Below are 22599 nucleotides of genomic sequence, written 5' to 3'. Positions count from 1 at the left end.
ATATGGTGTCGTGTGCCATGTGTCATCATGTGTTGTCATGTGTTGTCATGTGTTGTCATGTGTAATGTGGTGTCATGTGTCGTCATGTGTCGTCATGTGTCATCATGTGTCATGTGGTGTCATGTGTCGTCATGTGTCGTCATGTGATGGCATGTATTGTCATGTGGTGTCATGTGTCATCATGTGTCATGTGGGGTCATGTGGTGTCATGTGTTGTCATGTATCATCATGTGTCATGTGTTGACATGTGGTGTCATGTGTCATGTGGTGTCATGTGTCATGTGGTGTCATGTGTCATGTGGTGTTGTGTGCCCTGTGTCATCATGTGTCATGTGTCATCATGTGTCATGTGTTGTCACGTGCCTTCATGTGTCATGTGGTGTCATGTGGTGTCATGTGGTGTCATGGGATGTCAAGTGTCATCATGTGTCATCATGTGTCATGTGTTAGTCATGTGGTATCATGTGTCATGTGTGATGAGTAATGTGGTGCCATTTGGTGTCATGTGTCATGTGGTGTCATACGGTATCATGTGTTGTCATGTGGTCATGTGTCATCATGTGTCATGTGTTGTCATGTGTTGTCATGTGATTTCATATCATAATGTGGTGTCATGTATCGGAATGTGGTGTCATTCTCATCATGTGTCGTCAGGTGGTGTCCTGTGGTGTCTTGTGCCTTCATGTGTCATGTGGTGTCATATGGTGTCATGTGGTGTCATGTGCCTTCATGTGTCATGTGGTGTCATATGGTGTCATGTGGTGTCATGTGCCATGTGTCATCATGTGGCATATGTCATCATGTGTCATCATGTGTCGTCATGTGTAGACATGTCATGTGGTGTCATGTGTTGTCATGTGGTGCCATGTGTCATCATGTGTCATGTGGTGTTGTGTGTCATGTGGTGTCATGTGTCATGTGTCATCATGTGTCATGTGGTTTCATGTTCTGTCATGTGCCTTCATGTGTTATGTGGTGTCATGTGCCATGTGGCATATGTCATCATGTGTCATCATGTGTTGTCATGTGTTGTCATGTGGTGTCATATGTCATGTGTTGTCATGTGGTGTCATGTATCATGTGTCATGTGGTGTCATGTGGTGTCATGTGGTATCATGTGTTGTCATGTGTCAATTGGTGTCATGTGGTGTCATGTGTTGTCATGTGTTGTCATGTGTCATCATGTGTCATGTGTTGTCATGTGATTTCATGTCATAATGTGGTGTCATGTATCGGAATGTGGTGTCATTCTCATCAAGTGTCGTCATGTGGTGTCCTGTGTCATGTGGTGTCATGTATCAATTGGTGGAATTTGCAAACAAAACAGGTGATGGACAGAATGTGGATCAATGTCACATATTCACCCCAGTCCAAAGATCTGGGCCCAAATCCATCGTTTTTTTGCACTCCACACCACCCTGGGTTAGACAATGGCGATATGCAAATCAGCTCTGACCCTGTGCCCCATGGGGTGTCATGTGGTGTCAAGTGTCATGAGTAATGTGGTGTCATTTGTCATGTGGTGTCTTGTGTCATGTGTTATGTGTTGTCATGTGTCATGTCATCATGTGTCATGTGGTGTCATATGTTGTAATGTAATGTCATGTGTCATCATGTCATGTGCCTGCATGTGTCATATGGTGTCATGTGCCATCATGTGTCATGTAATGTGTTGTCATGTGGTGTCATGGTGTCATGTGGTGTCATGTGTCAATTGGTGGTATGTGGTGTCATGTGTCAATTGGTGTCATATGGTGTCATGTGTTGTCATGTGTCATCATGTGTCATGTGTTGTCATGTGTAAGCATTTCTTGTCATGTCATGCGGTGTCATGTGTTGTCATGTTGTGTCATGTAGTGTCATGTGTCAATTGGTGTCATATGGTGTCATGTTGTGGCATGTGTCATGTGGTGTCTTGCAGTATCATGTGTTGTCATGTGGAGTTATGCGTCATCATGTGGTATCATGTTGTGTCATGTGGTGTCATGTGTCAATTGGTGTCATGTGTTGTCATGTGGCATCATATGTCATCATATTTCATGTGTTGTCATCTGTTGTCATGTGGTGTCATGTTTCATGTAGTGTCATATGATGTCATGAATTGTTGTGTGTCATGTTGTGTCATGTGGTGTCACGTGTCATGTGGTGTCATGTGTCATGTGGTGTCATGTGTCATCATGTGTCATATGTCATGTGGTGTTATGTGTTGTCATGTGGTGCCATGTGTCATTATGTGTCATGTGGTGTTATGTGTCATGTGGTGTCATGTGTCATGTGGTGTTGTGTGTCATGTGTCATGTGGTGTCATGTTTTGTCATGTGCCTTCATGTGTCATGTGGTGTCATGTGCCATGTGTCATCATGTGGCATATTTCATTATGTGTTAACATGTGTTGTCATGTAGTGTTATGTGGTGTCATGTATCATCATGTGTCATGTGGTGTCATGTGTTATCATGTGGTGTCATGTGTCAATTGGTGTCATGTGGTGTCATGTGTCATATGGGTTCATGTGATGTCATGTATCATCATGTGTCATGTGTTATCATGTGTCTTCATGTGTCATGTGTTAGTCATGTAGTATCGTGTCATGTGTGATGAGTAATGTGGTGTCATTTGGTGTCATGTGGTGTCATGTGTCATGTGGTATCATGTGTCATGATGTGTCATAGACTGTCATGTGGTGTCATGTGTTGTAATGTGTCATGTGGTGGCATGTGCCATCATGTGTCATGTGGGGTCACTTGGTGTCATGTGGTGTCATGTGGTGTCAAGTGCTATCTGTCATCATGTGTCATATGTCATCATGTGTCATGTGTTATGTGTCATCATGTGTTGTCATGTGTCATCATGTGTCATGTGGTGTCATGTGCCATCTGTCATCATGTCATATGTTATCATGTGGTGTCATGTGTCATGTGGTGTCATGTGCCATGTGTCATCATGTGTCATCATGTGTTGTCATGTGTCATCATGTGTCATGTGGTGTCATGTGCCATCATGTGTCATGTATTGTCATGTGGCATCATGTGCCATCATGTGTCATGTGTTGTCATGGTTTTTATGTTGTCATGTGATTTCATGTCATAATGTGGTGTCATGTATCGGAATGTGGTGTCATTCTCATCATATGTCATCATGTGGTGTCCTATGGTGTCATGTGTCAATTGGTGTCATGTGGTGTCATGTGTCATGTGGTGTCATGTGTTGTCATGTTGTGTCAAGTGTCATGAGTCATGTGGTGTCATTTGTCATGTGTTGTCATGTGTCATGTGTCATCATGTGTCATGTGGTGCCATATGTTGTCATGTAGTGTCATGTGTTATCATGTCATGTGCCTACATGTGTCATCTGGTGTCATGTGATATCATGTGTCATGTAATGTGTTGTCATGTGGTGTCGTGTGTCATGTGTCATGTGATCTCATTTGGTGTCATGTGCTGTCGTGTCATGTGGTGTCATGTGGTATCATGTGATGTCCTGTGTCATCATGTGATGTCATGTATTGTCATGTGGTGTCATGTGTCATCATGTTTCTTCATGTGTCATGTGTTAGTCAGGTGGTATCATGTGTCATGTGTGATGAGTAATGTGGTGTCAAGTGTTGTCATGTGTCATGTGGTGTCATGTGTCATATGGTGTCCTGTGTCATCATGTCATGTGCCTTTATGTGTCATATGGTGTCATGTGCCATCATGTGTCATGCAATGTGTTGTCATGTGGTGTCGTTTGTCATGTGATCTCATATGGTGTCATGTGCTGTCGTGTCATGTGGTGTCATGTGATGTCCTGTGTCATCATGTGATGTCATGTATTGTCATGTGGTGTCATGTGTCATCATGTGTCTTCATGTGTCATGTGTTAGTCATGTGGTATCATGTGTCATGTGTGATGAGTAATGTGGTGTCATTTGGTGTCATGTGTCATGTGGTGTCATGATGTGTCATGTGTTGTCATGTGGTGTCATGTGTGATGTGCTGTCATGTGTTGTCATGTGGTGTCATGTGTCATATGGTGTCATGTGGTGTCATGTGTCATGTGTCATGTGTCATGTGGTGTCATGTGTCATCATGTGTCATATGTTGTCATGTGATTTCATATAATGTGGTGTCATGTATCGGAATGTGGTCATTCTCATCATGTGTCGTCATGTGGTGTCCTGGGTCATGTGGTGTCATGTGTCAATTGGTGTCATGTGGTGTCATGTGTAATGTGTTGTCATGTGGTGTAAAGTGTCATGAGTCATGTGGTGTCAATTGTCATGTGGTGTCTTGTGTCATGTGTTGTCATGTGTCTTCATGTGTCATGTGGTGTCATGTGTCGTCATGTGATGGCATGTATTGTCATGTGGTGTCATGTGTCATCATGTGTCATGTGGGGTCATGTGGTGTCATGTGTTGTCATGTAGTGTCATGTGGTGTCATGTCATCATGTGTCAGATGGATTCTGTTGGGCACAGCCAAACCTGGGACCCAAAGGGCCCAAACCTGAACTGTCCCTCCAGCAAGCCAAACAGAGGGACCCAGCCTTCAGCTTTAGGTAGCCAGAGGTTGACCCTGAGAGCACAGTGCAACTCAGTTGAAGAGAGAAGGGCACACATGGTGGAAGATAATTGGAGGAAGCTGAGTCCTAAATTAGTGGAGCCTCACTTCAAAACTCCATATCCAAACCAGCCTTCTAACTTGCAAAGACACACCCAAGGTAGTGATTCCCTATGGTGGAGACCCTCTGATACCCCAAGGGTGAGGGACTGCTTAGTGGACCATGAGACAGGGGGTACCCATGCTAGTGCAGGTACTTCCTTATATGGCCACTCAGGCAATAAAGGCTTACCTGGACAAGGATAGCCTTCTCTCCTTTCGTTTGGGGGGGGGGGGTTGTGTAGGAAGGTGGCTACCTGACTATGGTTACCCCAGATTTTTTGCCTTGTGTTTAGCTGGTTTTCGACTTAGTTGGCCTGGTTCCCTGCTAATCAGGGCCCCAGGCTATCTGCTCTCTCTGTAAAATGGATTCCATGTACCCTAGGTGCATAACTAGATTGGCTTGGGTCACCTTATCAGCCCCTGTACAGAGCACTATAGGTGCCCAGGGTATAGGTGCCTCCAAGGCCTACCAGGGGCTGCAGCATATCTTTTGCCACCCCTGGCTGGCTATCTAAAATTGACACAACTGGCTGATCACTCAGCTGGGGCAAGGTGGTGTAATCACCCCTTGCTTAGATATAGTATGCCTATATCTAAACCTATCTGGACACATATAAACCTGTGAGCCACTCCTATGGCAGGCCTTAACAATCCTGAAGGCAGAGTGCGTGGTTTAATGTGAGATGGTGCTCTAGCATGAGCTGAGCCTGTCTGCAGCTGTCGGGACCAATTCCCTTAGCTGTTCCGGGATAATGCCAAACCATATACTATTAAGTGCATTATAATCCTCGCGGTTATATGTCAACTTTGGTTTGGCTTTATCAAAACATGTCGTGTAAGGTGTCATACGATTTGGAATACTACCCCCTCGCCAGTCCTGGCGACGGGGGTAGCATTCCACCCCTCTAGAGGGGACGACATGTTACTTTTGCTAAAACGCGGTTGATTTTTAAAAGAGCCTAAGATCCACAAAATGGATGCTTCTGCCACAGACACATGTCTGACCTCCTGCTGCTGACCGAAACTCAGCAGAGGAGGCCTGGACAAAGGATTTCCTGTCACATGGAGGTGTGACACCACCCCAGACAGGAGATAGTGGATTGTAGCAGGGAGGTTTGAATGAAACCAGACAGTGCCTGGGGAGCACAAGGCTTCCCCTTGCATAATCCGGTCAAACCGGTTCTGGGGCAGCCCAGCCCCAGCTCCAGTGAGACCTGGATAAAGGAAAGGGGGTGTAACCACCCCCCTTCCTGGTCCCACCCATAGGGGAGGGACCTAGCAGGAGATCCACCCCTCAGATTGGAATAAGAGTGGGAGCAGTGCCAATGCAACTCAGATCATCCTGAAGAAACATAAGAAACGAATTCTGGACCCTTCGACTTTCTACTCGACGTTAGAAGACTGAAGAATCTCCCTTGTGGTCAATGAGTGACCACCCTGTGCAAACAGGCAACATCCAGCCCTCGACCCTTGCTCTGTTGCAGTTCCCGCCGGAACTCGAGTGACAGAGATCGACGAGATCAAGCTTGCCTGCCTTCTCCCTGCCCGATCCACAGTCCCTGCAGAGCTGAGACCCGTGGAGGCGACCGGAAGCGTGGGGCACGCCATCTTGAAAAGGCAGCGAGACGCTGACCGTGCAGCCCACGAGTGACCCTCGAAGCTGTACACCGGGGTTTCAGAAGCCCCAGCCCCGAGCTCCACTTGCACCAAAGCTCACCCCTCCACACTCGACGAGTGCTGCGTGGGGCACTTCTGCTTGTGTTGGCTCGACGCGTTGGCCCGGTCACTTGCCAGCTGTCTTGTGGCCCCTGTGCCGACGAAAACTGAAATACGACTTGCTTTTCTGGTTGCTCCAGATCTGCACCAGCTCCTGTGAAAAGGAGCCCCCACTCTGACCTTCCTGGTTTGATTGATAAGCAATCTCCCGGTTCCGCGTGGATTGCTTTTGCCAAGTGGTGTTTGCTGCAATCTTGAAGCCGATGGTGCTGACGGTGAGAGCCTACGTGGGACAGATCGTGACCTGCTCCTGGACGTCGCAGATGCCCCAGAGCCCACGTGACAGCGGAGAGAAGCCTATCAACAACCACCTGATTGCGCCCGACATTGCCTGGTTCCGTCCTGGTTCCACCCTGGTCACTGCTGAGTGACCCAGACTCTGTCCCCTCTGCTTTCAGGTACTTTTCTACTTCGATCCACCCTTGGATCGCACCGGACACTTCTGCTTCACATCGCCTGCAGCTGCGACAGCTTCAAGCACAAAGAGCCTGCGTGTCAAAACCCGACGCCACTTCGACCCTGTGCACCCACGGCCTGTGGGTGAGGTAACATTGCAACGCCGGTGTTCCCACACTGGTACACACCTCTAGGGTCTGTGTCTAAAGTTTTGTTCCTCTAGGTTCAGCGGAAGTATCTTTTAATTTACTTTATCTAACTTTTACGCACCATTGACATTGCATTGGTGCGAGCCGCACTTTCCGTGCTGCAGCCGTCTCCTGTGGGCTACTCCCGACTTCAGCATTGCTAGTCCTGACTGCTCCCAGCGAATCTCTAGGCCCTAGGCCTAACCACTGTTAGATTGGTATCTCTTATACCACTTTTTTAGTATATGGTTTAAGTGGCCACCGGCCCCTATCCAAAATTGTGCAACTTTGTATGTTATACTGTGCTTTTGATTTAACGCTTGTGCCCCTTTCCTCATAAAGAGTACTGGGGAGTAATTTAGAAATAAATACATATATTTTTTACAATATATACTTGTGTGGTGTCCTTTCATTTGATTACAGGATTGTATGTGGTAAAACAGCTCGCTTAACACGACCTCTTAAGTTTAGACTTTAAGGCTGCTTAGTCCATGCTACCACTAGGATAGCTTGTCTAACAAGGTTGACTTACAACCTGACATCTTTGGGGTTTGTTTGGACTGATACCAAGTGGTTCCAGAATTGGAAACACTACATATCAAGCCAACTTCTCACAGTCATCATGTGTCATGTGGGGTCATGTGGTGTCATGTGTTGTCATGTAGTGTCATGTCATCATGTGTCATGTGGTGTCATGTGTCATGTGGTGTCATGTGTCATGTGGTGTGTGCCATGTGTCATCATGTGTCATGTGTCATCATGTGTCATGTGGCGTCATGTGTTGTCATGTGCCTTCATGTGTCATGTGGTGTCATGTGGTCTCATGTGGTGTCATGTGCCACATGTCATCATGTGGCATATATCATCATGTGTCGTCATGTGTTTTCATGTGTTTTCATGTGTCATGTTGTGTCATATGTCATGTGGAGTCATGTATCATCATGTGTCATGTGGTGTCATGTGTTGTCATGTGTTGTCATGTGGTGTCATGTGGTGTCATGTGTCATATGGTGTCAAGTGGTGTCATGTGTTGTCATGTGATTTCTTGTCATAATGTGGTGTCATGTATCAGAATGTGGTGTCAATCTCATGTGTCCTCAAGTGGTGTCCTGTGTCATGTGGTGTCATGTGTCAATAGGTGTCATGTGGTGTCATGTGTCATGTGTTGTCATGTGGTGTCAAGTGTCATGAGTCATGTGGTGTCATTTGTCATGTGGTGTCTTGTGTCATGTGTTGTCATGTGTCATGTGTTGTCATGTGTCATGTGGTGTCATATGTTGTCATGTAGTGTCATGTGTCATCATGTCATGTGCCTTCATGTGTCATATGGTGTCATGTGCCATCATTTGTCATGTAATGTGTTGTCATGTGGAGTGGTGTGGCTCACTGGTTAGAGGCGGCACACCCGGAAGCAGAGAGCGGCCCGGGACCAGGGTTCAATTCCCGACGCGGCAGGGTCGTGGACCAGGGTCAACGGACTCGATAATTCTCACCTCGGTGCCTACTCTAACCAGGGATCACACTCGGCAACTCTGGGCATTAAGCTTGCCTCATCTCTACAACGGCCCCCAACAGACGCCGGGGATGCCTCGTTTCACCTTGGAGATACCCAGAAGGGCCCATCTCTCAAGGAAAGCCAGGACGGGTTCCCTAGCGGTCTTCAGTACCAGGACACCCCGAGATGGGGTTACAGTGCGCTTTACAAATATCATCATTACATTACATTACATTACATGTGTCATGTGTCATGTGATGTCATGTGGTGCCATGTGCTGTCAGGTCAAGTGGTGTCATGTGATGTCATGTGATGTCATGTGTCGTCATGTGATGTCATGTATTGTCATGTGGTATCATGTGTGATGAGTAATGTGGTGCCATTTGGTGTCATGTGGTATCATGTTTTGTCATGTGGTGTCATGTGTCATCATGTGTCATGTGTTGTCATTGGCATAGTCAATCCTAGAGACGACTAACGCCAAGAGCCAAGAGGGCTAAGAGAAGAGCCTCGGTGGTAAGAAACCGCGCGATTTTCCAATTTTTGCGCAGTTGGAAAAAACAAGAAGAGACAGTGGCATTTATCTGGGGCTTCATCGAAAGATCTTTACTGATGATAACCCCCAGACTTTTGGCTGAGTCAACTGGACGAGGGGGAAGACCCATGCTAGCTGGCCGGAAATTGGAATTCCAAGGGTTGGAAGACCCCCGGCAAGAACCAATTCAGTCTTGTTGGGGTTAAGCTTAAGGCGATTTACCCCCATCCAGTTGCTGATGTGACAAAGGGTGGCTTGAAAATCTGAGACCGACTGGTCCGAGGGGTCGATGTTGCAGGCCAGCTGGATGTCATCCGCGTAATTAAACACGGTGACATTCCTATCTCGGAGAGACCGGATCAGGGGGGTAAGGTATACATTTAAAAGGAGCGGGGATAAAGAAGAGCCCTGTGGCACGCCACAGGTCAACCCCACCCTGTCAGCGGAGAACTGGGAAAGCCGGACCATTTGTTGGCGGCTGGTGAGAAACGAGTGAACCCAGTCCAGGGCAGTGCCCCTGATGCCAGCCTGCCTGACATGGTTGACTATGTCAAAGGTGGCCGACAAATCCAGGAGCACTAGGGCCTGACTGATGTTATAGTCGGCCCCCCTACGCAGTTCTTCCATGACAGAGAGTATGACCATCTCTTTAGAGTGGGCGGATCTAAACCCGGCCTTTTGAGAGTCAAGAAAATGAGACTGCTCAACAAACGAGCTCAAGATGGTAGTGACGTAAGACTCGAGCACATTGCTGAGGTAGGGAAGGAGGGAGATAGAGCGGAAGTTGCTCATGATCGTGGAATCGGCTGTAGGTTCCTTTAAGATAGGCACTACCTTGGCTGCCTTAAAAGAGCTAGGGACTAGGCCAAGAGTGAGGGAATTATTCAGGAGTGCCAAGGGTGGGGGCTGGGCAAGCGATTAAGGCCTTGCATAGGATCTTGGGAGGGCAGCAATCAGTGGGAGACCCTGAGGTCACTTTGCTTAGAAGAGCGGAGAAGTCTGCCTCCAGAATGAGGGGGATCTGAGTGAGAGAGTGGGGGTTGTGGAAGTCAGCGAGGGACCCGGGAGAGCCAGATAAGGGTGACACCGAAATGCTGGTTTTGATTTTTTCAATCTTTTCAACAAAAAAGTGATTGAGAGAATCACAAAGCCCCTGTGAAGGGAGAGGTTTAATGGAGACCCTGTCAGGGTGAGACAGTTCCTCCACAATCGAGAAAATGTCTTTAGCTTTATTAGCTGACTCCACAATTTTGTACATAAAAATATAGGGTTTTGGCAAAAACAATGGAAGACTTGTACCCTTTAAGTAAAGTTGAGAACTCTAGCCTAGCTTCAGGTGTCATGTGTCATCATGTGTCATGTGGTGTCATGTGTCATGCGGTGTTGTGTGCCATAATGTGTCATGTGTTGTCATTTGCCATCATGTGTCATGTGCCATGTGTCACCATGTGGCATATGTCATCATGTGTCCTCATGTGTCATTATGTGTTATGGGGTGTCATGTGGTGTCTTGTGTCATGTGGTGTCATGTGATGTCATGTATCATCATGTGTCATGTGTCATGTGTCATCATGTGTCTTCAAGTGTCATGTGTTAGTCATGTAGTATCGTGTCATGTGTGATGAGTAATGTGGTGTCATTTGGTGTCATGTGGTGTCATGTGTCATGTGGTATCATGTGTCATGATGTGTCATAGACTGTCATGTGGTGTCATGTGTTGTCATGTGTCATGTGGTGGCATGTGCCATCGTGTGTCATGTGGGGTCACGTGGTGTCATGTGTCACGTGGTGTCATGTGGTGTTATGTGGTGTCAAGTGCTATCTGTCATCATGTGTCGTATGTCATCATGTGTCATCATGTGTCATGTGTCATCATGTGTTGTCATGTGTCATCATGTGTCATGTGGTGTCATGTGCCATCTGTCATCATGTCATATGTTATCATGTGGTGTCATGTGCCATGTGTTATCATGTGTCATGTGTCATCATGTGTTGTCATGTGTCATCATGTGTCATGTGGTGTCATGTGCCATCCTGTGTCATGTGGTGTCATGTGGTGTCATGTGCCATGTGCCATCATGTGGCATATGTCATTATGTGTCATCATGTGTCATGTGTCATATGGTGTTGTGTAGGAGAGTAGGGTCTGCTATCCTATGGTCACCCCAATTTTTGCTTTTTGCTTCACTGGTTTTCGACTTACTGAGGCTGTGGGCCTGCTAATCAGACCCCCAGCCTGCTGTTCTCTCTCTAAATTTATAATACATGTGCTATAGGTACATACCACAATTGGAAATGGACTCCTTGTCAGCCCCTGTACCATGCACTATAGGTGCTCAGGGCATAGGTGCCACCAAGGCCTACCAGGGGCTGAAGCATAGCTTTTGCCACCCCTGGCTGGTTCTTAAATTGACACAACTGGCTGATCACTCAGCTGGGGCAAGTGGGTGTAATCACCCCTTGCTTAGATATAGTATACCTATATCTAAACCTATATCTGGACACATATATAGCCTGTGAGCCACTCCTATGGAAGGCCCCATCAATCCTGGAGGCAGAGTGCGTGGTTTTATGTGAGATGGAGCTCTGGCATGAGCTGAGCCTGTCTGCAGCTGTCGGGAACCACTCCCTAAGCTGATCCGGGATAATGCCATACCATATACTCTTAAGCGCCTTATAATCCTCGCGGTTATATAGCAACTTTGGTTTGGCTTTATCAAAACATGTCGTGTAAGGTGTCATACGAATTGGAATACTACCCCCTCGCCAGTTCTGGCGTCGGGGGTAGCATTCCACCCTTCTAGAGGGATAAGACATGTTACTTTACTGAAACGCGGTTGATTTAAAATGAGCCTCAGATCCACAAAATGGATGCCCCTGCCACAGACACGGGTCTGGCCTCCTGCTGCTGACCAAAACTCAGCATATGGTGGCCTGGACAAAGGGTTTCCTGTCGCAGGGCGGTGTCAAACCACCCCAGACAGGAGATAGTGGATTGTAGTAGGGAGGTTTCAAAGAAACCAGACACTGCCTGGGGAGCACAAGGCTGCCCCTTGCATAATCCGGCCAAACCGGTTCTGGGGCCTCCCAGCCCCTGTACCAGCGCGGCCAGGATCAAAGGAGAGGGGTGTAACCACCCCCTTCCTGGGTCCCACCCATAGGAGGGGACCTAGCAGGATGTCCAACCCCCCAGATTCGAATAAGAGGGGGAGCAGTGCCAATGCAACTCAGATCATCCTGAAGAAACATAAGAAACGAATTCTGGACCCTTCGACTTTCTACACGACGTGAGAAGACTGAAGAATCTCCCTTGTGGTCAAGGAGTGACCACCCTGTGCAAACAGTTACCATCCAGCCCTCGACCCTTGCTTTGTTGCAGTCCCCGCCGGGACTCGAGCAACAGAGATCGACGAGATCAAGCTTGCCTGCCTTCGCCCTGCCCGATCCACAGTCCCTGCAGAGCTGAGACCCGTGGAGGCAACCAGAAGCGTGGGGCACGCCATCTTGAAAAGGCTACGAGACGCTGACCGTGCAGTCCACGAGTGACCCTCGAAGCTGTACACCGGGGTTTGAGAAGCCCCAGCCCCAAGCTCCACTTGCACCAAAGCTCACCCCTCCACACTCGACGAGTGCTGCGTGGGGCCCTTCTGCTTGTGTTGGCTCGACGCATTGGCCCGGTCACTTGCCAGCTGGCTTGTGGCCCCTGTGCCGACGAAAACTGAAATACGACTTGCTTTTCTGGTTGCTCCAGATCTGCACCAGCTCCTGTGAAAAGGAGCCCCCACTCTGACCTTCCTGGTTCGAGTGATAAGCAATCTCCCGGTCCTGCGTGGATTGCTTTTGCCAAGTGCTGTTTGCTGCAATCTTGAAGCCGACGGTGCTGACGGCGAGAGCCTACGTGCGACAGATCGTGACCTGCTCCTGGACGTCGCAGATGCCCCAGAGCCCACGTGACAGCGGAGAGAAGCCTATCGACAACCACCTGATTGCGCCTGACATTGCCTGGTTCCGTCCTGGTTCCACCCTGGTCACTGCTGAGTGACCCAGACTCTGTCCCCTCTGCTTTCAGGTACTTTTCTACTTCGATCCACCCTTGGATCGCACGGGACACTTCTGCTTCACATCGCCTGCAGCTGCAACAGCTTCAAGCACCAAGAGCCTGCGTGTCAGAACCCGACGCCACTTCGACCCTGTGCACCCACGGCCTGTGGGTGAGGTAACATTGCAACACCGGTGTTCCCACACTGGTACACACCTCTAGGGTCTGTGTCTAAAGTTTTGTTCCTCTAGGTTCAGCGGAAGTATCTTTTAATTCACTTTATCTAACTTTTACGCACCATTGACATTGCATTGGTGCGAGCCGCACTTTCCGTGCTGCACCCGTCTCCTGTGGGCTACTCCCGACTTCAGCATTGCTAGTCCTGACTGCTCCCAGCGAATCTCTAGGCCCTAGGCCTAACCATTGTTCGATAAGTGTTCCTTATACCACTTTTTTAGTATATGGTCTGAGTGGCCACCCGCCCTCATCCATAATTGTGCAACTTTATATGTTTTACTGTGCTTTTGATTTAACGCTTGTGCCCCTTTCCTCATAAAGAGTACTGGGGAGTAATTTAGAAATAAATACATATATTTTTACAATATATACTTGTGTGGTGTCCTTTCATTTGATTACAGGATTGTATGTGGTAAAACAGCTCGCTTAACACAACCTCTTAAGTTAAGCCTTTAAGGCTGCTTAGTCCATGCTACCACTAGGATAGCTTGTCTAACAAGGTTGACTTACAACCTGACATCTTTGGGGTTTGTTTGGACTGATACCCAGTGGTTCCAGAATTGGAAACACTACATATCAGGCCAACTTGTCACATTGGTGTGCAGCGGTGCGGATTTGAGCTTGCTGTTTGTTTTACCATTGCAATCTTTATCAAATTGAAAGATCACATCAAGTACCTCTAGGTACATATAAATCAAAAGCTTAGCATATTAAGTTCTACTGAACTTAGTAGTTGTAGATTAAAGGGATTAGCACACCCTGACTACAACTCACTAGCAAGGTACAGTAGGAAAACACTTAGTGTAGGTAAGTGCATCACTTACACATCACTAGCAGTCATGTCTGATACAGATAGAGCCTCAGGCTCTGCTCCTGTAATAGTTGATCCTAACGGGACATCATCCAGATATGACAACCTTAGCCACAAAGGCCTGAGTGCCTTGTGCACAGCCAGGGGGCTAAAAAAGGGCAGAGGCCCTACCATTCCTTCCCTAGTAGCTCTCCTAGAAAAGGATGACTTAGATAAGGTGAGTCAGGCTCCCTTAGAAACAGGTGAAGGGATACACTCCCCTGAGAATGAGGATCTTCCTGAAGATGAAGTAGAGGAGAAGGAAGAGGAAGAGGAAGGCTCTGATTTAGAAGAGCCTGAAGATCAGGATCAGAGGGGAAACCAGGTACAGGTGGCCAGGCTTAACCAGGCCAACTTGAACCTACATGAGAATGGAGAGGGCCAGCACCACTCCAGGTCTCATAACCAAATTCTCCCAGGTAACAGGAGGGTGAGATCTCAATCAAGGGACTCTCATCTTTATAGTGCCTCAAGAGAATCTCAAAGAGGGATGACTCCCTCCCAGAGAAAAGAGCATAGGGCCAGGATGAGGGCTGTCCAATTCCAAATAGAAAGGGAAGAGGTAGCCTTGGCTCAAGCTAAACTTGCTTTAGCAAGAGAAAGAAAATTGTGTGGCTTAGATGCCACTGGTGGCAGCAAAGTTCCTAAAGAAAAAGACAGGGCCTATGACAATAGAAACCTGACAAAAATTGTGCCCCCCTACAAGGAAGGGGATGATATCCACAAATGGATGACTGCTCTTGAGAGGGCCTGCATGGTACAGCAGGTCCCTGAGGATCAGTGGGCAGCAATTTTATGGTACTCCTTTTCTGAGAAAGGGAGGGACAGGCTCCTCACTGTTAGACCTGAGGATGCCAAAAACTACTCTGTTCTGAAGAGTGCTCTTATTGAAGGGTTTGGCCTAACCACTGAGCAATACAGGTTGTTGTTCAGAGATACCCAAAAAGCACAGACTCAGGACTGGACTGATTTTGTAGATTGTGCCACTAAGGCTCTGGAGGGTTGGCTGCAGGGAAGTAAAGTTTCAGACTATACAGGATTATGCAATCTTATGATGAGAGAGCAGATCCTTAATAACTGTCAGAACCAGCTGTTGCATCAATACCTTGTTGACTCTGATTTGACCTCTCCCCAAGAATTGGGAAAGAAGGCAGACAAATGGGTCAGAACAAGGATTAAGCAGAAAAACCAGAACCAAGGTGACCAGAAGAAAACAGACCAGAAGGGTGGGAATCAGAAAGATAAAGAAAAGGACCAAAAGTCTTCAGGCCCCCAAACTAGCAATAAGGAGGGGGGTTCCCAAAATGGAAACAAGAAAAAGAAGAATGATGGCCCAAAGAAACCTTGGTGTAATACCTGCAAATCAGTTTCACACTGGGGCAGTGAATGCACTAAGAAAAATCCAGTCCCCACCACTGCAGCTCCTAAAGCACCTGCACCCTCTAGTACAGTTAGCAGTGGTGGTACACAGCCAAAGGGTTTAGTAGGGTTGACCCTGGGTACTGAGGTGGAATCTGGCCTAGTCAGAATCCCCACACAGGCAGTTCTCCTATATGATGTGGACTTATCTTTGACCACTGCAGTAAGCCCCAGTAACCTGGGCAAATATAGGCAGACTCCCTTAATCAATGAGAAACTGGCTCAGGCCTACAGGGACACTTGTGCCAGTGTCACTATGGTGACACCTGACTTTGTGGACCCTGGTCAGATTGTACTAGGTGAAAGTTACCTAGTGACCAATGCAAGCAACTCCACTACTTCACATAGTGTGGCTGTTGTGAACTTCTCCTGGGGAGGGGTAGATGACCTAAAGAAAGTTGTTGTGAGTGCAGACCTCCCAGTAGACTGTCTGTTAGGCAATGATCTTGAAAGCTCAGTTTGGTCAGAAGTGGAGTACAGGACTCATGCAGAAATGCTAGGGATTTCAGCTCATGTCCTTGCAGTGACAAGGTCTCAGGCTAAGAAGTGCCTTCCTGAACCAGTGGTGGATCTTGAAACAATAGACCAACCACAACCCAAGAGAAGGAGCAAGAGGGTTAAGGCTGTGCCTTCCCACTTGCCCCAGGTTGAGGATCAAGTTTCACAGGAAACTGATTCTGCAGTCCAAGAGGAGACTGTCTCAGATGAGCTTGAACCTGAACAGGTTGAGTTTCTGGGGACAGGGGGACCCTCAAGGGCAGACCTGGGGCAGGCCCAATTAGATTGCCCTTCACTTGAACCCCTCAGACAGCAAGCTGCTGCTGAGGCTGCAGGGAATGCTCAAGGTACCCATAAGGTGTATTGGGATGAAGGACTCCTTTATTCAGAGGCTAGAGACCCCAAGCCTGGCACAACCAGGAGGTTGGTCATACCTTTGAAGTTTAGGGGCTTCCTTCTTACCTTGGCCCATGATATTCCCCTTGCAGGACACTTAGGCCAGAATAAGACTTGGGACAGGCTTGTTCCACACTTTCACTGGCCTCACATGTCAGAAAATGTCAAGGAGTTTTGTCGCTCCTGTGTCACTTGCCAAGCCAGTGGTAAGTCAGGTGGCACAACAAAGGCCCCCCTGATACCACTACCTGTGGTGGGGGTACCCTTTGAAAGAGTTGGAATAGACATTGTGGGTCCCATGGATCCTCAAACAGCATCTGGGCACAGATTTATACTGGTGGTAGTGGATCATGCCACCAGGTACCCAGAGGCAATTCCCCTGAGGACCACCACAGCTCCTGTGGTGGCAAAAGCCCTCATTGCAGTTTTCTCAAGAGTGGGCTTTCCAAAGGAGGTTCTTTCAGACAGAGGTACCAACTTCATGTCTGGATACTTAAAAGCAATGTGGAAAGAGTGTGGAGTAAACTACAAGTTTACCACACCCTACCATCCACAGTGCAATGGGCTTGTGGAAAGGTTCAACAAGACCCTAAAGGGAATGATAAAAGGTTTACCAGAGAAGCTTAGGCGGAAATGGGACATCCTTTTACCCTGCTTGCTCTTTGCTTACAGAGAGGTCCCACAGAAGGGGGTTGGCTACAGCCCTTTTGAACTTTTGTTTGGCCACCCTGTGAGGGGTCCATTGAGTTTGGTGAAGGAAGGATGGGAGTTACCTCTCAAAAAGCCTAAACTAGACATTGTGGACTATGTACTTGGTCTCCGCTCCAGGATGGCTGAATACATGGAGAGAGCATCCAAACACCTTGAGGCCAGTCAAGAATTACAGAAAGCTTGCATGACCAAAAGGCTGTTCTGGTTGAGTTCCAGCCAGGGCAGAAGGTGTGGGTGTTGGACCCAGTGGGGCCAGCAGCTCTTGAGGTTCCGTGACAATTATAAGTGGTGCTTTCGACTCGCACGAATATGGTCGAGTCTGGTATCTATGAACCGCAAATGACGAGTTTAGTGGGTGTACGCAGTTTCGTTGTGCTAACCTAAACCGTTCGTCTGTTACGTGGGTATTTCTATCTGTACCCACGGGTTCCATCTTAGATACGGCATCCATTTTGTCTCTTGCCCTCAAGTAGCCAGCGAACGGACGTTGTCCGCTTCGCGACCCTGGGATTCCCAAGATATTTGCGGAAGACACAAGTCTTTTGTAAGTGTCTTTATGATGAGGGGGATGCTACTGTAAAGCAGATGGCGCCGCTCGAAGCTCATCTTGCCGCACGGACTTATTGTCTCAGCCGTGCATCTCATTAGGCACGTCCCTTTGATGCCTGTATCTCGTGTTTCTTGATACCTCCCCTTTTACACTCTTTCCGATCTCCCCACTGTCTCCGTCTTCCTCTACACCTGTTCTTGTTCCTATTTCGATCTGTTTATTACCGATTGGAATGCACTAATGTTGGGAAGATGGGTTTTTACAGTTGAGAACCGCCAAATGTTTCCGCACTTATGTTCCGGACCTTGTGTGTTTCAAAGTGACCAAAACTACCCCTCTGGGGGATTATTGTGGGAACCGGGTCATAAACTTTTGTGTTCAATGTAACTCAATGGGGAAATTGTGTATAAAAGGAGCGATCCACAGAACCAATTTGAAGCAGTCTCCCCAAGTTGCACGTGTGTTGCTTGTCGTGACTTCTGTGTTCCCTGCAGTAAATAAACCTTGAATCTTTGACGCCGAAGGAAGTGTCCCGTGTCTCTGTCATTCGTACGCCGGAGCAGGTTACCCACGAAGGTTTCAGGTGTTGTGCCCTGGCACCGCTGGGTTTTAAAGAACCCAGTCCTTCAGTTGGCGCCCCACGTGGGGCTGCATCAGTGGTACCGGTCCAAGCCCGACGATCGTGAGGAACTTCGTGTGAAATCTCCGAGGGAAGGTGCACCCCGCTTCATCGATCCTGTTGTCGAAATAAGTGGCCCGAAGACTTTTCCCGCGAAGATTCCCGCCTCCTGACGGCTGCGACGGACTGTTGCCCTGACTGTAGACCTGTTTTGGCGCCTGGCGTAGACCTTGGTAGAGCGAGACGATTGACGGGCCTTCCTGGTGACGCCATTGATCTTTGAGTTAAGTATTTGTGGGTCGCTCCCAGAGTCCTTGGTTGTTGACACTTTAGCGAGTGTTTTTGTTGTTGACGCTGTGAGAGTGTTTTTGTCGATGACACTTTTCTAGCGTTTTTGTTGTTGTTGTGTTGTTTGACGACTGCAGCCGCCAAAAACCGAGGGTTTGTTCTTTGCTGGGACTTGGTAAATCCCGTAACCCTTGAAGTTTGTGAAACTCGGCTAGTGTGCAAGATGCCTGGTCGCAGTACTTTGTTTAGTTGCTTCAGACCTTGTGGTACGGATTCCCGACTGGAGGACTCGTGCCCGATACCTCCGGTTGGAACTCCCACTTATGAACTGTACAGTAAACATGGGCTAGGCCCGATTACTTTTAATGATTATTGGATCAAATATACGAAGAGGGACGGTGACCTTCGTTGGCCACCTCATGGTAGCTTCGAGGCCCCGATCTTAGATAATCTAGAGATTAAATTGTTCGAAAGGAAGTCAAGGCCGGCCATGTTTGATGCCTTTCGGTTGTGGCGTAAAGAAGCCCGACAGAAAGAAATCAGACAAACTAAACGAAATCAGGGAGATAATGTTGCTACTATAGTGAAGAAAGCAGAGCAATTTCAGCGTGACAAGGAGGTTAAGGATAAGGAAGTGTTTGATAGATTACAGCGTATGACCGTGGATAAATGTTATCCCGCTTTGCCTACGGAGTCGGAAAAGAAGGAAGAGTCAGTTGAGGATCCTTTAATGTCTTATCTTATGAAGTCGCCACCTCCGTATGTACAGGGTACCGCAGCTCCCGTGGTTCCTGCTGCACCTATTCCTCCGCCTATTCTTCCTGTGCCTGTTCCTCAACCTGCACCCGCTCTTCCGACTGTTCCTGCTCCTTTGCCTACTGCTATCCCTACTGCTCCTCCGCTTCCACATACTCCTGCTCCCGCTACTGCTCCTGTTGTAGGAGAGTAGGGTCTGCTATCCTATGGTCACCCCAATTTTTGCTTTTTGCTTCACTGGTTTTCGACTTACTGAGGCTGTGGGCCTGCTAATCAGACCCCCAGCCTGCTGTTCTCTCTCTAAATTTATGATACATGTGCTATAGGTACATACCACAATTGGAAATGGACTCCTTGTCAGCCCCTGTACCATGCACTATAGGTGCTCAGGGCATAGGTGCCACCAAGGCCTACCAGGGGCTGAAGCATAGCTTTTGCCACCCCTGGCTGGTTCTTAAATTGACACAACTGGCTGATCACTCAGCTGGGGCAAGTGGGAGTAATCACCCCTTGCTTAGATATAGTATACCTATATCTAAACCTATATCTGGACACATATATAACCTGTGAGCCACTCCTATGGAAGGCCTCATCAATCCTGGCGGCAGAGTGCGTGGTTTTATGTGAGATGGAGCTCTGGCATGAGCTGAGCCTGTCTGCAGCTGTCGGGAACAACTCCCTAAGCTGATCCGGGATAATGCCATACCATATACTCTTAAGCGCCTTATAATCCTCGCGGTTATATAGCAACTTTGGTTTGGCTTTATCAAAACATGTCGTGTAAGGTGTCATACGAATTGGAATACTACCCCCTCGCCAGTTCTGGCGACGGGGGTAGCATTCCACCCTTCTAGAGGGAGAAGACATGTTACTTTACTGAAACGCGGTTGATTTAAAATGAGCCTCAGATCCACAAAATGGATGCCCCTGCCACAGACACGGGTCTGGCCTCCTGCTGCTGACCGAAACCCGGCAGAGGAGGCCTGGACAAAGAGTTTCCTGTCACAGGGCGGTGTCAAACCACCCCAGACAGGAGATAGTGGATTGGAGTAGGGAGGTTTCAAAGAAACCAGACACTGCCTGGGGAGCACAAGGCTGCCCCTTGCAGGATCCGGCCAAACCGGTTCTGGGGCCTCCCAGCCCCTGTCCCAGCGCGGCCAGGATCAAAGGAGAGGGGTGTAACCACCCCCTTCCTGGGTCCCACCCATAGGAGGGGACCTAGCAGGATGTCCAACCCCCTAGATTCGAATAAGAGGGGGAGCAGTCCCAACGGACCTCAGATCATCCTGAAGAAACATAAGAAACGAAATCTGGACCCTTCGACTTTCTACACGACGTGAGAAGACTGAAGAATCTCCCTTGTGGTCAAGGAGTGACCACCCTGTGCAAACAGGCACCATCCAGCCCTCGACCCTTGCTTTGTTGCAGTTCCCGCCGGAACTCGAGCGACAGAGATCGACGAGATCAAGCTTGCCTGCCTTCTACCTGCCCGATCCACAGTCCCTGCAGAGCTGAGACCCGTGGAGGCGACCGGAAGCGTGGGGCACGCCATCTTGAAAAGGCCACGAGACGCTGACCGTGCAGCCCACGAGTGACCCTCGAAGCTGTACACCGGGGTTTGAGAAGCCCCAGCCCCGAGCTCCACTTGCACCAAAGCTCACCCCTCCACACTCGACGAGTGCTGCGTGGGGCCCTTCTGCCTGTGTGTGCTCGACGCGTTGGCCCGGTCACTTGCCAGCTGGCTTGTGGCCCCTGTGCCGACGAAACTTGAAATCCGACTTGCTTTTCTGGTTGCTCCAGATCTGCACCAGCTCCTGTGAAAAGGAGCACCCACTCTGACCCTCCTGGTTCGAGTGATAAGCAATCTCCCGGTTCCGCGTGGATTGCTTTTGCCAAGTGCTGTTTGCTACAATCTTCAAGCCGACGGTGCTGACGGCGAGAGCCTACGTGGGACAGATCGTGACCTGCTCCTGGACGTCGCAGATGCCCCAGAGCCCACGTGACAGCGGAGAGAAGCCTATCGACAACCGCCTGATTGCGCCCGACATTGCCTGGTTCCGTCCTGGTTCCACCCTGGTCACTGCTGAGTGACCCAGACTCTGTCCCCTCTGCTTTCAGGTACTTTTCTACTTCGATCCACCCTTGGATCGCACCGGACACTTCTGCTTCACAGCGCCTGCAGCTGCAACAGCTCCAAGCACCAAGAACCTGCGTGACAGAACCCGACGCCACTTCGACCCTGTGCACCCACGGCCTGTGGGTGAGGTAACTTTGCAACGCCGGTGTCCTTACACTGGCACACACCTCTAGGGTCTGTGTCTGAAGTTTTGTGTTCCTAGGTTCAGCGGAAGTATCATTTAATTCACTTTAACTAACTTTTACGCACCATTGACTTTACATTGGTGCGCGCCGCACTTTCCGTGCTGCACCCGTATCCTGTGGGCTACTCCCGACTTCTTCATTGCTTGTCCTGACTGCTCCCAGCGAATCTCTAGGCCCTAGGCCTAACCAATATTCGATAAGTGTTACTTATACCATTTTTTTAGTATATGGTCTGAGTGGCCCCCGCCCTCAGCCATAATTGTGCCAACTTTATATGTTTAACAGTGCTTTTGATTTAACGCTTGTGCCCCTTTCCTCATAAAGAGTACTGGGGAGTAATTTAGAAATAAATACATATATTTTTACAATATATACTTGTGTGGTGTCCTTTCATTTGATTACAGGATTGTATGTGGTAAAACAGCTCGCTTAACACGACCTCTTAAGTTTAGCCTTTAGGCTGCTTAGTCCATGCTACCACTAGGATAGCTTGTCTACAAGGTTGACTTACAACCTGACATCTTTGGGGTTTGTTTGGACTGATACCCAGTGGTTCCAGAATTGGAAACACTACATATCAGGCCAACTTCTCACATTGGTGGCAGCGGTGGGATTTGAGCTTGCTGTTTGTTTTACCATTGCAATCTTTATCAAATTGAAAGATCACATCAAGTACCTCTAGGTACATATAAATCAAAAGCTTAGCATATTAAGTTCTACTGAACTTAGTAGTTGTAGATTAAAGGGAGTAGCACACCCTGACTACAACTCACTAGCAAGGTACAGTAGGAAACCACTTAGTGTAGGTAAGTGCACCACTTACACCTCACTAGCAGTCATGTCTGATACAGGTAGACCCTCAGGTTCTGCTCCTGTAGAAGTT

Source organism: Lissotriton vulgaris, chromosome 2_2 (genome assembly GCF_964263255.1).
Source record: "Lissotriton vulgaris chromosome 2_2, aLisVul1.2, whole genome shotgun sequence".
Taxonomy (NCBI): domain Eukaryota; kingdom Metazoa; phylum Chordata; class Amphibia; order Caudata; family Salamandridae; genus Lissotriton; species Lissotriton vulgaris.
The sequence above is the reverse complement of the archived record's forward strand: the minus strand, read 5'-3'. Positions refer to the sequence as shown.